Source organism: Lathamus discolor, chromosome 1, assembly GCF_037157495.1.
Source record: "Lathamus discolor isolate bLatDis1 chromosome 1, bLatDis1.hap1, whole genome shotgun sequence".
Classification (NCBI taxonomy): domain Eukaryota; kingdom Metazoa; phylum Chordata; class Aves; order Psittaciformes; family Psittacidae; genus Lathamus; species Lathamus discolor.
In genome coordinates this window covers 18,206,511-18,222,489 of record NC_088884.1, presented here as the reverse complement: position 1 = coordinate 18,222,489, position 15,979 = coordinate 18,206,511, and the positions used below count along the sequence as shown (strand labels likewise).

Sequence of the window (15,979 nt, the reverse complement as noted above, 5' to 3'; positions counted from 1 at the left end):
CAAAAGCAAACTTTTTGCTATTTATGTCTATAAAGAGGCATTAAGATTTAGTTCTCAGGTATAGCAGTGCTGTAGACACAGAAAGATTATCATTGTCCTGGATTCAGCAGTAGCAGTCATTTTTCTCCTTCTTAGTAGCTGGTGCAGTGCTGTGTTTTTGACTTGCAGCCTGGGAACAGTGCTGATAACACCGATGTGTTAAGTTGATGCTCAGTAATGTTTATTCTGACCAAGGACTTTCTGACTCTCATGGTCTGCCAGGAAGGAGGGGAAGCCAGGAGGAAACAGAAACAGGACACCTGACCCAAACTAATCAAAGAGGTATTCCATACCACAGCATGTCATGCCCAGTATATAAACTGGGGGGAATTACCCGGAAGGGCTAGATCACTGCTCGTGTCAGGCTGAGTAACGGTTGGTGGGTGGTGAGCGGTTGTATTCTCTTCCCTTGTTATTTCCCTTATTGTTATTATTATTGGTGGCAGCAGTAGTGATTTGTGTTATACCTTAGTTACTTGACTGTTCTTATCTCAACCTGTGGGACTAATATTCTTTTGATTCTCCTCTCCATCCCTCCGAGAGCCAGGGTGGGGAGGAAGGGGTGGAGTGAGCAAGCGACTACATGGCTCTGAGTTACTGACTGGACTTAAACCACGACAATAGTGGATATATATTCCTTATATAGTGGAATATAAGGAAATAATAAATTCCTTATTATTGTAAATCTTCCAGCTTGCAATATTGAAAAGCAACATGTGTGTTTGGTGAAGCTCAAGGTTAGTAAAATCAAATATCTGCTGAAAGGACCTTTTCTTGCAGCCATTTGCCTTAGAGCTTGAAGCTACTGAATTCCTGCATCTGGAAATATCACTACTGTAGTTGTGCTGTCTAGCTATGTCTGGTGTGGGACTAGCCCTGTAAACAAGGAGCATAAGTAGTTTTGACACACAGGCTCCTTCCATAGCCTTTTCATAATCCATATACAGAGTCACAAACCATTGCTGGCTTTTTTTTCCCTCTGGGTGAGATAAGAGCAAATTCATAACCTTAGTCCAACTATTCCTTTCATTCTCATGTAGCCTTTGTCAGAGTATTTAAGCACTTTTATGTAGAGAATTAAATCATGTAACAAGTATCTGTTTTGGAGGAGGTGTTTTCTCCTTCATCTTCTCTTGCAGACTGACTTATTACAGAAGAGTGGGCTTTCTTGTTTGTTCGTTTGGTTCTCTTTTGATACTCCTGCTATGCATTTACCAGAGAGGAAACAAGATCAAAGGAACACAGACTGGGCATTCATTCTGCAGCCTTAAATCAACCCTGAGGATGTTCTGCCTGTATCACTGTGGTGGGTTGACCTTTGCTGGCTGACAGGTGCCCACCACAGCTGCTCTACTACCTCCCTTCATCACTGTGACAGCAGGAGAAAATACAACAAAAAATTCATGGGGCAAGATAAGCACTGGAAGATCACTCACCAGTTACCGTCATGGGCAAAACAGACTTGACTTGCAGAAAATTAATTTAATTTACTGCCAATTAATCAAGGTAGGTTAATGAGAAATAAGAACAAGTCTAAAATACACCTTCCCCCACACCTCCTTCTTCCTAGGATCAACTTCACTCCCATCTCCTCTTTCTCCTTCCTTTCTAACTAGTACAAGGGGAAGGGAAATGGGGTTGCAGTCAGTTCATAATGCTTTATCTCTGCCTCTCCTTCCTCTTCACACACTTCCCCTGCTCCAGCATGGATTCACTCTCATGGGAGACAGTCCTTCACAAACTTCTACGATGTGAGTTCTTCCCACAGACTGCAATTCTTGAACTTCTCCAGCATGGGTCTATTCCAAGGAGAACAATCCTTCAGGAAAGGACTGCTTCACTGTGGATCCCCCACAGGGTCACAGACCCTGCCAGAAAGCTTGCTGAAGTGTGGGCTTTTCATGGGCTGCAACTCTATTCAGGGCACATCCCCCTGCTCCAGTGTGGGGTCCTCCACAGGCTGCAGGTGGATATCTGCTTCACCATGGACTTCTATGGGCTATAGGGGCACAAGCTGCCTCATCATGGTCTGATTCATGGGCTTCAGGGGAATTTGCTCCAGTGCCTGAAGCACCTCTTCCACCTCCTTTTTCACTGACCTTGGGGTCTGCATAGTTGTTTCTCTCACATTTTATCCCCTCTCTCTCAACTGTTGTTGTGTAGTGATTTTTACCCTTTCTTAAACACGTTATCACAGAGGCACTGTCAGCATTGCTGATTTCAGCCAGCTTTGGCCAGCAGTGGGTCCATCTTGAAGCTGGCTGCAACTGGCTTTGTCCAGCGTGACAGTAGCTTCTGGTGTCTTCTCACAGAAGCCAACCTCGCAGAGCCCCTTCTAGCAAAACCTTGCCATGTAAATCCAACCCAATACAATCATGAACAAGCATCTCCCTCCATGTACAGTTATTCTTTGCCATATTTCCTCCAGAAGCTGTACCCGCTCTTTGAGTATCCCAACCAATTCTGCATATGGATGCAATTTGCTGTTGGGTGCCCTACTACTGATTTTGTTATTTAAAATCTCCTTATACTTAAAACCCATTAATACAATACAGTAGAGAAATGACAAAGCAATGATAACTAGACAAGACACTGTTCACCATACTGGAATGCAATTTCTTAGCAAAATAGATACTGATGATTTCTTCAAAAGGTTGAAATATTCCTTCGCTTCTTACAGCAGCCCACTGGAAAAAAATAAAAAAATAAACCCAACACCAAAAAAACTTACACCTTTTCACATCTTTTAAAAAGCAGACTGAATGGAGTTGGCTCTAGCCTCTGCTCCCCTTGTCTTTCCTTTTAATTCCTCTTTCTAATCTTTTTTTATTATCTGCATTGCATGTTTGCTGGAAGTATTCCTATCTGCTTCCCTCAGTTTCTGCTTATCCATGGTGAAACTTTCCCTGCCTACCTCAAAATGATTTTATGGTATTACATAATGACATAAAAATATCCCATAATTCTCAACAGTTCACTCCAGATGCTGATCCCCCTAAAAGTGGGTCCTCAACAGGCTATGAACTGCAGCAAGATGGAAAAATGTGCACCATATGGACTGTTGCCTCTGAGCAGGAAACAAAGAGACAGACTAACCTGTCTTCTTAGTTTCTCCCCTTTCTCTTTTCCAACTACTACACCTTCTCAGGGTTATCTTAGTATTTTGCTGTTTCCTTTCAGAACAGTGTAGCCTAGTGTTATTTAAAGTAACTCAGCAATTTTCTGACTCTTAATTTTTCTTTCTATTTTTTTTTTTCGCTTAAACAACTGGAATCTACATTTGTTTTCTGATTATTCCTCTGTTACCTCCAACTCAACCTTTGTGTATAAATTGTTTTCTCACTTATTGTTCACCTCCTTCCCCTTTTTATGAGATCCCTATGCCTTAAAGTTATTTTCTTCACATTATGTAGTAGATTTTGTCTCACATCTTCATTTTCATGAAAATTTTGTTAGGTGGAAGAATATAGGCCACTTCTGTTGCAACTCCTAAAAGGGCCTAGATATTGAACTGCACTGACATCAAAAAACAGATTTTGGTCAAAAGAGCACTATTTTATGTCTGAAGAAATGCTGAGAATACTAAGAGGCAAGAATAAAAATTCAACTTAAAAAAGCCTGTGCTACTGAATAAGCCTGAGGCGTTGCACATGAACAGATGAACGCAGGTTACACAATGCACTGTGAAAAAGGAGTTCCTGTATACTGTGAAAACAAACCAGACTGAAGCTTGCTGCATCTGAATGCAATCCTGATATCAAACAGCCACTCACATGCCAGGTACATATAGAACTACAGCTCCTCTGTGAAAACTGTTTGAAAATGGTATTTTCTTCTTCCTCAGGTCTGTTCCTTCTGTATCTTCCGTGTTACACCTGCACATTCCATAGAAAAGCTAAGTTTACTGCTATTAGACTTTGAAATCAAAACACAGTGAAGAGGAGCTAAATTAGATTCTACATCCTCAGGAATCTTAAAAAACTCATATTTAATGTCCCAGGTAGTTACAGATAAATTAATCAATAGGTTTCACCCATCTTTATTGTTTCAGAATTTAAAATTAATGAGACTATGCCTGAAGACATTTACCGGTCAGTAGAACTGTTATTACAGTTTATAATAAGTGAAAAAAAAGATAACCAGGGAAGTTTGTAGGCATGCCAATTAGAAAATCTTAAGCACATCTACTGAAGACTTATTGTATACCAGCAAGGACAGAACCCATCATTTTGTCCTTTGCAGTCATTTTTTCAGCATAAATCTTCCCTTTAAAGAGCAAACAGTGACATAAATGTATCATTGAGCCAGTTACTAACCTACTGCACTTGTTCTACAAGAACAGCGGCTGCTCATCTCCAAAAACAGCAAACCGGCACCACTTTAATCCCATTGCAATGAATCTCTCACAGCTTCATTCTGAGAATTTTGTGTGAAATAGAAAATACGGTCTAATTAATCCAAAGTTCTTTGTCTCTATAAATATGCAGTTGGCAACTTTTTTACAACATAATAGCATAGTTTAGTATACATTGTCTGCTACTTGTCAAAAGAACAGACAATGTATAAACACCAAAAATAAAATTACATGTGTCATATCTGAGAGAAAATATGTTGCTGTTCAAAACTGAATGAACACTTTATAGAAATAAAGTGTTCTGCCCCAGGAAGTTCAGTTACTCAAACTTCATTTTGCTACATTATGCTGGGACAAAGATTTATGTCTTCATTAGAATAAAATAGAAATAGTATAGACTACATTGTTTTTAAAGTAGAAAAATCAGTAAAGTACCATATTACCAAGGTCAATGGTGTATAGTACCAGCAGACACAAACCCCTTGATAAGTATTTCTGAAAGACTGCCACAGTTTTAAGCTCTATTTCAATGGATGATTCAGTTTTCCTCTTCACTATGACGCAGCAGGGACACTCTGGTTCCAGTAACAGGTTAATTCTGACCCGATAACTCCTCTTGTTTTCTATCCCTGTCAAGCCAAAAATGTGCTTTGCTCTCAAGAGCAAATTACAATTTATTTAATTCTCTGTATAAACCCTAAAGGTGTCTGCATATTGAAGAAACAAACATAAGCCTACTAAACAATACTAAATCTTGTGGAAAAAGAGAGTATTGTCTCTAGCATTCTTCCCAATGTGGAAACACCCTTGAAAGAGGAAAGCTGTTGCAGATTATTTCATTTCAATGAATTTCAACCATTTGAAATATAGATGCCTATTTTTGAATTAATTGTTTTATGTTCTCTTTATAGCTCACAAAGACCTATAGGCAATTCCAGAATATTATTAATTTTAGATGTCAACAGTAGGATTAGATGAATTGCACCTCAGGGCTCACTATTACTCTTTGCTGACTCTGAAAGGAACCTGAGGCGACTAGCTAGGCAATAGAGATCTGCACTATATATTTACAACTTAACTGAAATTAATCTCAGTTTTGTCATAAAAATTATAACTTGTATTTCATACAGGGGTCTAAATGTCTATTTCTGTTTGCATTGACTTAGACTATGTAATAATTTGCTGCATCATCAACATCGCCATCTGAAACTACCCAAGAACAAACAATACACACAGAGCAGAGAGCTGCCATTATTATTATTTAGACCAGGACAGGTAACCTATAAAAGAAGCAGCTGTCACGGATTTATCTCAGCAGACATAGCTCAAAACAGTCTTACCAACAAGTCCTTCAGTAGGTGTGCTTTAATACGAGTCTTTCAGTCTGCAGATTTTCCCCAAATCACCGGCAGCTGTAACAGGTTACATTACAGATTTCTGTCCCCCTGTCATCTTTGACATGAAGGGTACTATGTGTTGAAAAATGAAACAACTAAATGTATGTTTCTGCATACAGGTATCTACATGTATCATAAGTGTGTAACCTCCCCTTACAGTTGATGCTGGCAGTGGTTTCTGAAGAACAATTCAGCCGATCAGCCCCAGAAGTTCAATTCAGTTGTCTAAAGGCAAGCATTTAGTGTTCTTTGACATGTCACAGAGTAGATGAGAAATTCTCTAAGGTCTGGCAATGTACCCCAGAACCTATAGGATGTCATCCTCTCCAGAGAATCTGCAGAAGCCAGGCAAAAAGCCATATGATGTCTCAAATAGTGAAAGCAATCTGCATTGAGACAACTCAATAAAGCTCTCTACCAAGATATCCGCTGACACACAGAAATTCATACGTTGGTGTCTAAATCTAACACTGAATGAATTCAAGTGGAACCCAATCTCTAGTGTTGTTCTAGAGGATGTTTAAACATAGCACAAACTTTCGATCTCATGATCTCTATTTGAACTCCCTCCTACAGTGTCATCTATGACTTTCCAATATTTTATAGACATATGCAACACCACTGAAGCATACAAAATGTTGAAGCAAGGACAGCTAGCCTGAGAGGAAAGCAAAGAAATTGAGCTGCCAGGGATCAGGTTAGAAAAGTTAAAGTCCTGATAGAATTAAATCTGGCCAGGGACATCAAGGGCAACAAGAAAAGCTTCTATAGATACATCGATAATAGAAGGAAGACTAGAAAAATTACGGGCCTTCCTTCCCAAAAGGAAATGGGAGATCTGGTTACCCAGCACATGGAGAAAGCCAAGGTACGCAAGGACTTTTTTCCTCAGTCTTCACCTGCAAGTACTCCAGAAACACTGCCCAAGTCGGAGCAATCCCAGGCACAGCTACAGGATGGGCAAAGAAGAGATTCAGAGCAGCCCTGCGGAGAAAGACTTGGGGGTGCTGGTCAATGAGAAAATGAACATGAGCTGGCTTCAGTGTGCGCTTGCAGCCCAAAAAGCTAACAGCATCCTGGGCTGCATCAAAAGGAGCGTGATCCTGCCCCTCTACTCTGCTCTTGTGAGATCTCACTTGGAGTATTGTGTGCAGTTCTGGTGTCCTCAACATAAAAAGGACATGGAACTGCTGGAACAAGTCCAGAGGAGGGCCACGAGGATGATCAGGGGACTGGAGCACCTCCCGTATGAAGACAGGCTGAGGAAGTTGGGGCTGTTCAGCCTGAAGAAGAGAAGGCTGCGAGGAGACCTCACAGCAGCCTTCCAGTATCTGAAGGGGGCCTATAGGGATGCTGGGGATGTGGACTCTTCATTGGGGACTGTAGTGACAGGACAAGGGGTAATGAGTTCAAACTTAAACAGGTGAAGTTCAGGTTGGATATAAGGAAGAAATTCTTTCCTGTTAGGGTGGTGAGGCACTGGAATGGGTTGCCCAGGGAAGTTGTATATGCTCCATCCCTGGCGGTGTTCAAAGCCAGGTTGGATGAAGCCTTGTGTGGCATGGTTTAGTGTGAGGTGTCCCTGCCCATGGCAGGGTGGTTGGAACTGGATGATCTTGAGGTCCTTTCCAACCCTAACTATTCTATGATTCTATGATTCCCAGTCACAGAACATAAAGGCAGGGACTGAAAGAATGAACACCTGTTGTAGGTCCAAGACCATCTAAAGAACCTGAAGGTGCACAAGCCTGTGGAACATGACAAGAGACATCCACAAGTCCTGAAGGAACTGGTGGATGAAGTGGCTAAGATATGATCCATCATATTTGAGAAATCATGGCAGTCCAGTGAAGTTCCCACTGACTGGAAAAAGGGAAATATAACACTATTTTTTAAAAAGGGAATAAAGGAAAATCTGGGGAGCTACAGCGTGGTTGGTCTCACGTCAGTGCCTGGCAAGACCATGAAGAAGTTCCTTCTGAAAACTATGGTGAGGCACATGGAAAATAAGGTGATTGATGATAGTCAAAATTGCTCTACTAAGGGCAAATCGTGCCTGACAAATCTGGTGGCATATGACAGGGTTACATTAGTGGATAAGTGAAGAGTGACTGACATCGTTAACCGACATCGTTAACCCAGACTTGTGCAAAGCATTTGACACTGTTCTGCATGACACCCCTGTCTCTGAACTGGAGAGGCATGGATTTGATGCATGGACCACTCAGTGGATAAAGAATTGGCTGAAAGGTCTGAAAAAAATAGAGTTGCGGTAAATGGCTTGATGTCCAAGTGGAGACCAGTGGGGAGTGGTGTTCTTCAGTGTCAGTACTGGGACCAGTGTTGTTTAATATCTTTGTCAGCAACAGGAGAGTGGGATTGAGTGCACCCTCAGCAAGTTTGCCAATGACTCCAAGCTGTGTGGTGCAGCCAACATGATAGAGGTAAGGGATGCCATCCAGAGGGACCTTGACAGGCTTGAAAGATGGGCTCATATCTCATCAAGGCTAAGTGCAAGGTTCTCCATGTGGGTCAGGGCAATCCCAAGCACAAATACAGGCTGTGCAAATAACTGATTAGGAGCAGCCCTGACGAGAAAGAACAGGGGGTGTTGGTTTAAAGAAGATCAACATGACCCAGCAGTGTGGGTCTGTAGCCCAAAAGTCAACCATATACTGGGTTGCATCAAAAGAAGTGGGACCAGCAGGTCTAAGGAGGTGATTCTCCTCCACTACTCTGCTATCACGAGACCGTACCTGGAGTACTGCATCCAGCTCTGGGGCCCCAAACACAAGAGGTGCATGAACCTGCTGTAGCAAGTCCGGACGAGGCCACAAAGTTGCTCTGAGTGCTGGAGCACCTCTCCTGTGAAGACAAGCTGAAAGACTTGCAACCTGGTCTAGTGGCAGGTGTCCCTGCCCATGGCAGGGTATCTGGGACTAGATGATCTTCAAGGTCTCTTCCAGCCAAAACCGTTCTATGACTCTATGTTCTGCACAGCTTCCCCCAACACTCTGAACTTAGTTAAATGGTGTATTAAATAAGGACAGGTTATCCATAATTAGTCCATTACTAAAATATTTCTCTCTGGTGGCAAGTAACAATTTTCAGCATAAGTATGCAATAGTAGTAGAAAAAAAAAAAAAGGGTTATAGCTTAACCATCTGTAAATACAGAGAAGTTTTGTGGGAAGATGAGAAGTTTTTAAACTTCTTCATTATTAATATTTAATTATAACATTATTATTACAAAATATTTCTGTTCCAGCAGCCCTACACTCAATTTGCTACTCAGTAACTAGGTCTGCGTACTAAGCACCATGCAGCGTATAGTCTGAATTTAAAACCTCTAATGTTTGGTAATCCTTGGACAAGGATTTTCTGAGAATCCAGCATCTTTGTAATTCTTTATGCATAAGAGCTAAAGTCTGGGTATCTGTGATGTCTTTTTTGAACATAGATGGTTTATACAGTCATCCAAAGAAGCAATTTTATCTATTTAATTTTTGTCTTCTGCGGTAGCAATTCAATATCAGTACATATTGGATTAAAGAATCAGCATAACCATAAATATAGCTAACATGATTACCAATAAAATCAAAATAAAGAATTGTGACAATACTTTGAGAAATCTGTAGAAAATTCAAGTTCCCACTGGCTGAATATCATATTAATAGAAAAAGTATCTTACAAAAACCTAACGGACGAAAAACACACTGCGTTTAAAATAAGCCAGTAGCTACATTATTTTATAAAATGCACTTTTATGTGCTACAAGCAGTATTCAAAATACTAATGTACAATTTTACATATGGAGCAGATTTCTCTGCAGTACATGTGAAGTCTTCTAGCTTACATATATGAAACGGCTTCTATATTGTCATGTAAGAGCCCATTCTGAGCCTTGTTTACGTATAATTTTCCACAGACTCAAAATATATTAAGATGAGGATTCATGAGCATGTTATGTATGTTGGACTTGCTCACCACTTAAAGTCAGGCAGACACTTAAGGCAAGAGATTACTTCAGAGTACCAAATGCAACTACCTTATCAGCTGTTTTCAACAGATCAGAGATGCAGACAACAGAGGATGAAATGGGATGAAGCAGATGACAGCTTCTTCTGAACCCTTTTCCCTCATGTGATGGCAAAGGCCACAAGTCCATCTACTCAACCTCTCCTTTCCTAAGCTCTCCATTGCAGCTACACCCTTTCCTTTCCCTTCTGTATTTCTAGGACGGCCTCGACATCTCATTTCACTCTGGGTGGCTAATATAAATTCAAATTCCACAGTAATTTTATACACATAATATAATGAATTTTTAAGTTATACACTCTTTAAAGAAATGTATGCCTTGGACCATTTTAACACAGGCTAACAATGGCAATTCATTTGAAGGGCAACATCTTTTTTATTGGAAGGCTTCTGTTCCCTTTGTTCACAGTACAAAGAGAAAATCCCATCTTTAAACAGCATGATGAACAAGGTGTTGCTTATAATTCAGTAGGTAACATACTTCTCTCTGAGCCACAGTTGGAGCACTGCCTCAGCATAATTTTTCAAAAGGTCCCTTTTTCTTTACCACAGCTGTCACCTTTCAAAATTAGTCCTACTTGTACCGTTCTTTCCACAGCTGGGCTCACACTTTCCTCTCAAGCTGTCTGTCAATCTTTCATTCAGGTTGTTCTTTATTTCTTAAGCAATTTCCTAGCATTTCTTTGCCATAGTCTTGATAACACATAGGAAAATAAAAATAAGCAACTGCTGGAACCATAAGCAAGTAATTTAAAATTACTATCTATTTTGTGTGTTCTCCATACTGGCATACTGCTGCACTCTGCCTGAACAAGCTTGCAAAATTACCAGGCAAGCATTTCGCAGTATGTGTACATTATACCAAAGGTTATTATTAAGCTTCTGTCTTTCTTTGCTGTCTCATCATGGAGATTTCCTCTTCACAGAGGAATAAAACCTAATCACAAGGAATGGCAGAAGAATTGGAAAAGTGTCTGTCAGCAGACCTTTAACAGGTCGTAAGTATGGCCAAACTTGACAAGTAGCTTTTGTCCATGGCAAAAGAAGGTTGCAAGTTCAGTCACTGAAGTTTAGGTTTGGGATGGATTAAAGGGATTAGTTGTCAGCCTCTGTTCTCATGTTGGTAAACTCTTTCATAGTAAAGGCCACTCTGGAGATCAAAGGAAACGTTCAAGTTAAGATGGTGGCAGCCACTCCACAAAGGCAGAGGGTCAGAAATTATTATCTAAACCCTACTGCCTAAAATAAACAATTCCTCTGCAATAAAAAATATCAATAAATGACATATTTCAGAATATTTTTCAGTCATCTAAGTCTAGATTCCTTTGGCCAAGTTTTCAGTCATGTGTAAATGTGCACTGAAGAAATAAAACACTAAGCATGAGTGTTCAGCTGTATTTTCAATCACTGTTCCTGGTCATATTTATTATTCTGGCAGTTCTATGTCTATATTCTTCCAAAGTCATATGTTTGGACCAACATTTTGCCTTTTTTCTCCTCATGTGCCACAAAGAGTTCACATGTTGTTCTTGCACTCTGTCAATGCACAGGTCTTTGAGCTGTCTTCCCCCTCTGTCGTGCAGTCTTGGCAATACTGATTTAGCATTATCCCTTAAAAACAGAATGCATATGGCCCTTAGGACTTCCTCATGATCCTGTTCAGCTTTTCTTCACCCTGTTTACTCCTCCACTTCTCTATTCTCATCTGTACAACTCATTTTGACTCTTTGCCTGCATTTCTCTTTTTCCACTTTTTTTTTTCATTCTGTTCTCTTCTATTTTTTCTTGGTTCCTTTTACTTCCTTTCTCCTTTTCCACCTGTCCTCCCTATATCGCCTTCATGCTTTCTCAAGACTCATTCTTCCTTTATCTCTCTTCTCACATCTTGCTCCCATTTTCAACATCAGGGTCTTTCTTTCCCTTTTGTCTTGGCATTTAAAAAGCTCTAGAAGCACTCCTCTTCAGCTCATCATTAACCTATGAGTTCATTCATTTATTCTTAGTTCACCGGGATTTTTTCATTGTCTTTCTTTCCAGAATGCTCCTGTAAATTAAAAGGCCAAGACTAGCCCATTTCTTTCTTGGCTAGAAACAGGAACAGGTTCAGATCGTATAGTCTTATTCCATTTACATCACCAACAAGCTCACAGTGCTCATGACTGGAATGTGATGTGAGCAGATGCAGCTGGCAGACCAGGATCCAAAATTTACATGAATTCTAATGGAGTACTGGGGTGGGGTTGGCATGCTGACATATATATTTTGCCATAAAGAGAAATGTAATTCTAAATCACCAGTGGTAAACATTAGGTGTCTGTCACTCTGGGAGAATAAAAGAGCTTTTACTTCCTCCTAGACTGTACTATTGTGTTACAGACAAGACAATCATTTGACATTTTTGAACAAGCTCTTTTGAGGACTTGTTCATGCAGTTAATACTGTTGGTGTATAATTGAGTTGAAGGTTGTGAAAAAGCATTAGACTACACTAAAAATTCTAAGGATCAGTGCTTTAGATTTTTCATCCTTCTGCCACTGTTCATTTTCATATTTCAGAAGAAAGATAAATATATTCCTTAGTAGGAACACAGGATAAGATAAGTTCATTGGGAAGGAAGTTTATTTATTAGCACAGCCTCTCAGAGTAGATGTACATGCTCTCATTGGATGCAATTGTACTATTTAGCTTTTGAGTGTTCTCTGTTGTGAATTAGGGAAGGCAAGTTAGCATACAAAAGAAACTCACTGACTACATGACTGGCTCACTTTGATTTTCATTTATGGTAACTCATATTAGGTGTTGACTTCAGGTGGCTTTCCAGTATGGAAACAGTGACTAGGTAAGCCTGGAAATGTCAGAGATTAAAATCTGAGTCTATAGTAAAGAGTCATGAAAACAAAAAGACTCTACAGCATAGTCTATCAGTAACCTAAGTATGGAGAAAACACCTAAATACTTCAAGCGAGGAATTAGTCAACTCTAGAATGTGACATTTGAGAGGACTGAACAAGGCTAGAAACCATCTCTGTTTTGCAGTGTCCACAGTTTTTGGAAATCCACCTTTTACAATTTTTCATCCAAAAAGAGAGACATACACCCAGATACCTGGCCCCATTCAAACAGGAAAGGAACCAACTACGAATCCCCAGAGATCCAAGGAGTGACTGGAATAAGTGTGCTGTGTTTGGCTTCTGATTGTCATGTGAACATTTGGCCCCATTTATTTCAGACACAGTTTTACTCCTAACTCAGCAAGACCAGAATTTTACCACGTATCTTCAGTTCCCATGTGGCCAGCCATATTGTAACTACAGGTCAAACAGCAAGATATCACTGAAGAGACAGGGCTGATGACAACTGCATACTGAAGACAGAAGAATCTAAGCAGAACTCTACATACAGCACTAGCCATTCCATCATTTCAGCAGAGGTGTTACTGTTGTCAGCTCTCTAATTCAGTTGTAACTACAAGCAGGACCAAAGTCCCTCTGAACTGTTCACACAGGAACACAATCCCTACTCTAAAGGCATTGCCATGACTTTTAAACAAGATACAAGTGACTGCGACAATCCATGTGAGAAGAGAGTGATGAACAGGTAATGTAACGGCTATCGTAAAACTACATATGCATATGCCTGAAACTCATTAATTTATGTCTTATTAATTAATACAGATTCTATCCACTACACAGCTTAGTCACACTGGCTTGGTTGATATATTGTTTGCTGACTGTATGTAAGACTATTCATGGAAGTAGTAGTTACAGGGAGATAGTATGTGCTTATAGCAAAGATTAGTCTTGGGCATGGCAATGTAATAATACTGCAAGAGATTCATGTACACGGGTTCCTTAGTGTGTTGTATAAATTTATGCATGGCTTTGCAGAAAACACTTTTCCAAAACCATACCCCTTCTATATATTGTATGTAAGAATCATAATTTTAAAAACAGGCATTGTTCTTATTTATTAAACTTCTTAGTCTTTTTACTTCTGCATTGCTTTTGTAGTTTTGTTTCAAGATATTTTTACTCCTAGTAAAAAGTGCATACATTTGTATTTATAAATATGTGATTACTACACCTATCAAAATTTTACAATTTTGATGAATCCTTCAGCCAAACCCACACAATTCCACCCATCCTTGTGGGGAAAGAAATCCTCTTTCTACATGAGATATGTGAAGCAATGCAGTTACCTTCCCCACCCTTACTGGAATCCTTTCCTTACCAAATCTAAAGTGTAGGAATAACACAGGGAAACTAATCTCCTTGACCTGAGAAAGCAACTGAAGCTCCTCAAACTTCATAAACTTTAGAAAACACTCTTGATGCAGTTGGAAATGTATCTAGTAGTTACTTCATGATGTCAGTTACAAGACTACCCTATTTCTTTTCAGATTTTCTCCACCATTCCTTTGCTATATTGTTCATCCCAGAGCATATATTATTCAAATATGTTCCTGCCACTTTCAAAAAAAATTGTGCTGGAAGTACGTAGTTTAAAATCAAAATATTTTAAACTCTGTCATCTTACTAAGCCCATGGCTGTTATCAGGCTTCTACTTTAGCGTTGCACATCTTGGCCTGCAAGCTAGAAATGTATGACTGCCATCTTCTTACCAATGCAATGATTTTCAGCAACAGGCACAGAAGTATTCTCAACATCGACTTTAAAGTCATACATATATTTTGGGACAGCAGGAAAGATTAAAATTTGGGAAGTCTGGTCTTCCTTAGGAGGATAAAATAAATTAATTTTAAAGTGTCTGAATTTTTTGGTTTTTTTTCCTCAGTTTCTTTTCTGTTGCTGCATGATCCCATTGTGACCAGGCTATAGCACCAGGAAGTGTAAGTGCTAAGCATTAGTTTGACAGAAGATCAGCTTGGAAACAATAGCAACAGGTCATAGCTGAGTTTTGCCAAAGTTCAAATAGGTGGGCTTCCACCAATCTTACATTTGGGGAGCATATACCTATTGTGCAATACACATTAATATATATTTCCATGCGAGCTTACTAATACCACTACAATTAATTTGCTTTCATAGTGTATGATGCCATGTGGAAGATGGCAGAGAAGTTTATTCTCAGCAGCAGGTGCATGTGAAAATATAGACATCAATTTAAGATAGTGCTGACATGTTCTACACCTCACATGTATCAAAAAAAAAAAGTTATGTAGGTATATACCAGAGTCATTTCTCACTTAGAATAATTTTCTGCTCATCTACCACCATTTTAATGAAGTTTGATTTACATTAGTATGCAAAGACAGTGAGATCTATGTTACACAGACATAAACGTAAGGGCTTGAAAAACGCAGACAGTTTAAAAACTCAGAGACTGATAAATTTGATTATGTAGAAGTTCATACTAAATCATGGTAATTTGTGAGTACTTGTCTCAGATGATGGCAGTGTTAGAAATGTTTCAAAACTTATCTCTAGAATACATGACAACAATTACTACAGCTATATACTTTCAGGATAAATCCTGGTGGTAAAAAACTGTACTGATAAACAAGGCAGTATATCTATGTACAACTGCTGTTTAAGTGAGTAGAGTAAACATTACAGTCTACTAGTATATTCCATGCAATTCTGTATTACACCATCTAGCTTGATATATCATGTTCCATGAAGTAAAATATTTACGATGGAGAATTGCACTGTGAGAAAAAATACATGTGATTAGGATCAAGCCTGAGGAAAATGGAGTACTCTCTTCAAAAGCACTTTCAGATGCAACTTCTTTTTCTTTTTCTAGATTGCTAATAAAATGCCAATTCTCAAACCAGAAAGTTTCTCTAAAGAGAACATAAATAGTAATTCAACTTTAAAAACAAACAAACAAACAAACAAACAAAAAAAAAACCACAGAAACACTGAACCGTTTCTCATTTCCTTTCCAGTTCATCTTATGAGACCTGTGGCCTTCTAGAAACCCCACAGCTTCTGAAACTTCTCCTCACTCTCCTTGCTATTGTGGTATAAATACCCTTGCTAGAAGGGCTTAAATAAAGCCCTCAGGGAAAATATTCATCCAGCTCTAAAAAAAGCTGAAAAATATATGATCTTATATACATAGTTTATAATATTATTTCACTAATCATAAATCTCGAACAGGAACTCTATAAAATAAAGAGTCAACA

The 15,979-nt window shown here is 39.3% G+C and overlaps 1 long non-coding RNA gene across 2 annotated transcripts; it reads left to right on the top strand.

Moving 5' to 3' along the window:
• The first annotated feature begins 217 nt into the window (after positions 1 to 217).
• On the top strand, positions 218 to 13,774 carry LOC136007053 (uncharacterized). Of its 2 annotated transcripts, none has more exons than XR_010609448.1 (3): positions 218 to 321; positions 1,148 to 1,545; positions 12,864 to 13,774. It is a non-coding gene; the product is annotated as an uncharacterized LOC136007053 (long non-coding RNA). The 2 variants fall into 2 exon arrangements; XR_010609444.1 differs by lacking the exon at positions 12,864 to 13,774 and adding an exon at positions 3,013 to 3,435.
• Positions 13,775 to 15,979: the final 2,205 nt, after the last annotated feature.